Below are 7,350 nucleotides of genomic sequence, written 5' to 3'. Positions count from 1 at the left end.
CTACTAATAATAATTGTCACCTTTTATGTGGAAGTGGTAAACATTTTCTGCATTTTCTGTTGATTATGGAAAACAATATCCTTTGACTCTCATCTATACCGTAAAAGAAGGTTTTTAATCCCAAACATTGTGGGAGTTTCAATCTCTCAATCTAAATTTCTTGATTTTTTTATTTAAAAAAAACACCTTTGCATTTATTAACTTCTCCCAACTCTCAAGTCTTAACCTTATAATAACACTTTAATGCATTAAGAACAAGTATAAAAAAAATTCTTTGAAATTCAACACGTATGAATTCTTTGAAAAGTCCCAACACATATGATTATTATCCCTCATAATAACATTTTAATACATTAAGAACAAGTATAAAAAAAATTTCTTGAAAAGTCCAACACATATGATTATTATCAAAATATTAAACTTTAATATAATATAATAATAATAAAAACATTTAATTATTTGAAAAGTCCAGCACATATGATTATTATCAAAATATTAAACTTTAATATAATATAAAAAAGGAAAAAAAGAAGACATTCAAAAAAAAATTAAAAATCACAATTTACATATATAGATAATTGTAAATACAATCCGTGCATAGCACGGGTGATATGCTAGTTTTCATTATACCAAATACTAAAAAAGATTATTTTACCTTTATCTCCTAAATTATCACCACTTTGTTTATTTCATCCTTAAACTATTAATTACATCTATTTAGTACTTGAAATTCATAATTTTAGTCCGTAATGACTAGTTAAAGAAAATTCATCAAATTAGTAACCCTTTAAACTTAATTTGTTGCCTAAAAGAGTAATTTTACAAATAGTAATTGTTGAAGCTTGATTTGATTGGACAGGAGGTCATTTTAATGCAATCAAATACTCATTCTTTTTGTTATTTTAAACAAATTACACCTCACGACCAATTTGACGGTTGTTTGGTTATATGATTAAATTGTTTAAATTTAAAATAGAGAAGAGCCTCAGACCTCCATTGGGGTATGATTGGTTGAATTTTTTTTTTTTTTTCTTCCTTGGTCCATAGCCTTCCATGTGGAGTGGGGGTGCTGGGTCACCCCCAGTGGGGTCCCAGCACGGCTGTTTAAAATAACATTTTTGGCCATCAAATTAGGCATCAACAATTGTTGATTTGTATAATTTTCTCTAATTAGACCACATGACCTAAAATTAGAAAGTTTAAAAACTAAATAGATAAAATTGATAACTTAAAGATGAAATAAAAAAAATGTCAATGGTTTAAAAGACAAAATGAAACTTAAATCCTACCAGAAAATACCAAAAACAAATCATAATAATCATAAAGTATGTCAATCATAGAAATTCAAATAAACTTTGAAGAAATTCATATGGGTAATTTTGGGACTTTTACATTCTAACAAATGAATACTGAATTACTCAACAGACTCTTATCTGTTCGGAGCTTTTACATTCTAGTCAACTACTTGGAAACAAATACAGAATTAGTGAATTACCAAGAAAGGAGAATTGGGTTTTGGCCAATGATGTAGTAGCCACACCTTAGGGTGTGGTAGGAGAGAGATTAGGAGTTCGATCGGATAGAGTAACAGTAAATTCTTTAAGTTATAATCTAACTATATTAATATACTAAAGTTATCTTTGACAACGACCCAAAAAAAAAAGAAATTTATAAATGAATTGTATCAACACTGATACGATCACTCAAATCTTTGATCATCAATATAACTGAGCTCTCATAAACATTTACAGAACATTCATAAAAAATCAGTAATTTGGATGATTGAATTTTTAATGCTAAATTGAGGGGTCGTCTAGCAAGGGATCTGATCGGTGAACCACTTCATGACATGAATCGGAGCCTTGATCAAGCACAGAGCTAGCTCCACTATCGCCGTCACGCACAAGCAACATGGGCATAAGCAGCTCAACACCAACCTGAAAATCACAAATTAATGTATACACTGATGCAACGTAAAACGTAAAATAGTAACAAATTTTAGAATTCATTAATTGAAAACTAATTAAAAAGTATACAATGATTTTAGTCTAAATTTTATTTTATTTTTTTTAAAAAAAAATTAATTATGAAGTATCCGCCGAATTGAGTATAATATTTGTATTTAGATAGAGACAGAGAGACGAACCCGACGACCCAGATGACGATGCCGACGAGAGAGAGGAGGAGGGATAAGAAGGCAAAGGGCAGACCCAACAGAAAGCCCAAAGGCCTGCATTCACAGTCCTCACCACAACAACAGCACATTTCTCTGGTTTTCTTTGTTCTTCAGGGGTTTGTGTTTCGTGGGTTTGTGAGTTTTTCTTGTATTTGTTGTTTGTGTTGTGTGTGTAGCTTTATTATCAACATTGTTTGATGGAGGACACAAATGCCCACCAATGACGCAGCAATTATTCAGTAATTCTGAAATATGAATAAATGATATTTTATAATATTATGATTAATAAAGAAGACCAATACGAGAGACATTATATTGGGAGATTAAAAAATATAAAAAAAATATATATTAAATAATAATTGATTAGCAAATACATACTTATAAGCAGAGGCAAAGGCAAATAGAAACACGTTCTCTGTCGTTTACACCTCTTTAGGTCTATTCTCCCAACCACAACAAACTACCATTATGCAATCCGTTGACTTCACCCACCAATTCCATCACTCCATCTCGTACTCCCACTTTCTCCAAAACTTATCTAACTTTATTTATTTTTTAGTAAATTTATATCTACAAAAATCCATCACAATACTAGACACAGGTTTCGTTTGGACAGTGGATTTTTTGGGAAGGACTAAAAAGTTTAGGATTAAAAAGTTTAATTTGGAAAGGATTTTTGGTTTTTTAATTTTTTTGTAAGAGAAAGAATATAATAATTATGAATTAAATGTGATATTTTGTCTTATTAGACTAAAAAAATTATTTTATTTATTTATTTTTGACTATTTCAACCAAAAAAAAATTCCCCAAGTCCAACTTCCCAAATGAATCAGATTTAAAAAAAATGAATTCCACGTAAACTCTGTAAAATGTTGTCTACTTATTTATATTTTATGTCAGGTTGAAAATTAAGGTTTGACCTTTGTAATAAAATAATAAAAATATTATAAGTTCTAAATTTTTTTATCAAATAAATGGCCAAATATCTTCCATAAATTATGAATCCGACATTCACATAAGATATTTGATCATTTATTTAATAGAAAATTTGATATCTGTTAACTTCACCCACCATTACCATCAGTCCATCTCTCGTAGTACTCCCACTTTCTCCAAAACTTATCTAACTTTATTTATTTTTTAATAAATTTATATCTACAAAAATCCATCAGAACCCTAGAGATATGTGTTTGGTTTATATTTTGAGATAAATTTAAAAAATAGATAAAATAAAATAAAAAATTAATTAATTAATTAATTAAGGAGAAAGTTTAAAATTTTTTTGGTTTGTTTTGTTTTATATTTTGAAACATAAGTGATTGGTAGCTCGAAAGAGAGGGCCCCCGAATCCCCCTGAATTCAAAAACGACGTCGTTTCGTCGTTTTGACTTTTTTTTTTTTTTTTCAGAAGAAGAAAATCAGAAGAAGAGAAGGAAGAAGAAGAAGAAGAACTGGAAGAAAAAGAACTGGAGGGGTCAACAAAATCGGGCTGGAGGCGGAGGTGGGGCGGGGGGCGGAGGCAGAGACAGGGGGCAGAGGCAGGGCGGGGGCAGAGGCGAAGGCGACGACGGGGCTGCGACGAGGCGACGGCGGGTGACGATCGGGCAGAGGCGACGGTAGGCGGAGGGCTGTTGCAGCTGCCATCTTCTCCTCTTCCCCTCTCTTCCCTTTCTCTCTCTCTCTCTCTTTCTCTTTCTCTTCTAAATTTCGGGCTGTTCAGGGGGGGACAAATTTGTGGGGAAAAATCATTTTTCATTTTGAAAATAGTTTTGAAGTTTGAAAGTTTGAGATGATTTAGTATTTTATTGTAGTTAAGTAGATGTATGTGATAGAAAAAGTGATTGAGAATGAGAAAGGAGAGAGAAAAAGTGATTGATTGATGTAAAGAAGAGAGAAAATGATTTTGGAAATTTTTTTCAAAATATTTGAACCAAACAAAATTAAATTTTTTTTTTTCAAAAATTGTATCTTGATATACAAACTAAACAAACCCAAAATGTGTATAAATGAATCAAATTTTTTGAAAATGAATTCCACATAAACTCTATAAAATGTTGTCCATTTATTTATATTTTATGTCAGGTTGAAAATTAAGGTTTTGACCTTTATAATAAAATAAATTTTTAATTTTTAATTTTATTAATTTAAATCTTAGTATATTGATTTGTTTTTTATCTAAATTATTCACATACTTTCATTATGTAAAATCGATGAATTGTTTTTTAATCATTCAACTCAATGTAAATGCTATATAAAATATCTAAAATACATTTTTTTTATTGAATTTAGTAACCAAAATATAATTTTTTCCTTTGACTTATTTAACAAAAAAAAATAAATAATTTAAATTAAAAACAAATCAAAAATTAAAACTCAACCAGTTTGTAAATGTTGTGGGCCGGGCATGTTAGCAAACGGTATCGCCTGATGGACTCTTTAGTTGAAACAGTTCCTTGTTTTGTACTTTTTTTATTTATCAGAGCAGATACAGATCCTCTCAGATTCTCACCCCCATCACCCCTCACACATGTGGAGGTTGGTGAGTGGGGGAGAAGAAAAAAATAAAAATAAAAAATTCAACCAATAAGAGGCAGAGAGGGTCGTGGGGGTAGCTACCAAAAGGGGGTCTAAGTCTTTTTTGTTTATTTATTTGTTTATTGGATGAATTACAAATATATATATATATATATAAAAGATTTTATCTATTTTTCACTTTAAACTCCGGTGTTTTAATTTCGACAAATTAAATTATGAAATTCCATCAATGTTTTAATTTGCCCCATCCGTCTATCTTTGCCTGTGTAAGGTAACAAAGAAGTTTAAAATAAAAAACACGTGAAATCTTGAAATTTATTTTGTAATTAATCCTTTTTATTTTTAGTGATTTTAATTTTTAAAAAATAGTTAATTACACAAAAACACCCAAGGTTTCAGGCATTTTTCATTATAAACCCCGGTGTTTTTCACTTTAAACCATCTTCGTTATCTTAGACAGACGGAGATGGACGGAGGGAGTAAATTAAAATACGGATAAAAGTTTAGAGTGTAATTTGTTGAAATTGAAACACTAGGGTTTAAAGTAAAAAACGTATGAAGCCTTGGGATTTTTTTGTAATTAATCCTTATTTTTTTGAGTAAGTCCATCTCTAATTCTTCATTATTATTTTTTTTGGGAAAATTATAATAGATATCCTAAGATTCGAGCCTCTTCACAAAATAAATTGTGAGTTTTTAATTTAGTCAATTTAAATTCGAATGTTTTTATTTGTTTTCAATCTAAACTATTAATCTATTTTCATAAGGTAAAAGTGATGGAAAAAAATATTTTCGTTATTAAACTTAATGTAAGTATACATAAACTGTCCAAAATACCTTTTTTCCCTTAAATTTAATGACTAAATATCCTTATTCCTATCAATTTTACTTAACGAAAATAAACAAATAATTTATATTGAAAACAAATCAAAAGTTTAGGATTTAAATTGATAAATTCTTAATTTGATTAAAAAAAAAAAACCTCTCCTTTGATTTGATAAAAATTTGATGAAATAATTTGAGATAATTTTAAGTATAAAGATGAAGTATTGAAGATACTTTAAGACGGCAAAGACTATATGAGTTTGGAAGATTTTAAGCGATAAAAATTTAATAACATAGTCAGATATGTACATAACACATGGGAGAGTTATATTCAATTATGCGATCGAATATTTTACGTGTAAAATTGAATGACAGACCGCCCACAATCAGACCCTTTATTTGGTCTCACCCACCAACCGCCTCGTCTTTCTCCTCAACTCTGCAACCAAACATCAACTAATACGACCCTTCCCATGACCGAAATAATTGGGTTCATACCCAATACCTAGTTACCAACATCTCCATCATTATGCAATATGCACGCCAGTTGTTTGAGCCTCCGTTTGGAAAGTGGGTTGGCTTTTTAATTTTTTGATTTTTTTGACTATTTTAGCCTGGGCTTAAAAGCTTGGTTTGGGAAGGGCTTTTTGGCTTTTTGGTTTTTTTGAGTTTTTTTGTGAGAGAAGAATGTAATGATTATGGGTTAGATGTGATGTTTTGTTTGTTATGGCTAAAAAAGCCTATTTTATTTTTTGTAACTAAAATAGCCAAAAAAGCCTGTAAACCCACTTGCCAAACATAGGCTGATTAATTGCCTCATCCAACTCTAATTATAGGGATTGGATTCCATTTAATTTGAGTGTGTTTAATTTAGGAATATTTATTAATAAGTCTCATCTCACAAATAAGTACTTTAATTAGTACAAATTTTTTACTATTGATTTATTAAGTCTTATTAGTGAATAGTTTCTTCTCGTACGGTTCTATTTTCGATTTTGATGGTATTTTAGTGGACAACTATACCTTTTTATTAGTGTGGCAGATATTAATGTGACACTCCAACGTGACGGGTATGATGTGACACTTTAAAAAATTAAAAAAATTCTTAATGTATTTTTCTTAAATGTGACAACATGGCGGGTATGATGTGATATTCTAAATCTTTTGCTCAAAAATTTAAAACTTTTTAGTGTATTTTTTCTAAATGTAACAACGTGGCATGTATGATATGACACACCAAAAAAACTAAAAACTCCTTATTATACTTTTTTTCAAATGTGATAACGTGATAGCTATAATGTGACACTCCAAAAAAATTAAAAACTCGTTAGTATACGCTTTTTTTTTTTATTTTTTAAATGTGACAATGTGGCTCAAATGCGTCAACGTGATAAGTATGATGTGACACAAAAAAACTAAAAACTCATTAGTGTACTTTTTTCTATGAGAACCCGAATATACAAATCGAATAAATAATTAAGTAATAATTATTTTATAATTTCAGACATTTTGCTTTTGAATCTTTAAGTGCAAACTAATATTATTGGAGGATCTTTTAATTAATTTTAAAACCTAAAATAAATTTATGGTGAAAGTCTTTAATTTAGAGGCAAGATTTATTATTTAAAAAATAAAAATAAAAATAAATAGAGAAAACGGTGTGCCTTGAACTCTAGACCACAATTTGATAAATAATGGTTTACCATTTGAGTTGCTTACAACATACTTACACATTTTGTATATTATTTATTTATTTGACCTACACATGCTTTAGGTGTACTCAACCACTAGTAATAAAATATACACAAAACCCT

Source organism: Camellia sinensis, chromosome 9 (assembly GCF_055761805.1).
Source record: "Camellia sinensis isolate YWXY chromosome 9, ASM5576180v1, whole genome shotgun sequence".
Taxonomy (NCBI): domain Eukaryota; kingdom Viridiplantae; phylum Streptophyta; class Magnoliopsida; order Ericales; family Theaceae; genus Camellia; species Camellia sinensis.
Note: the sequence above shows the minus strand (reverse complement) of the source record.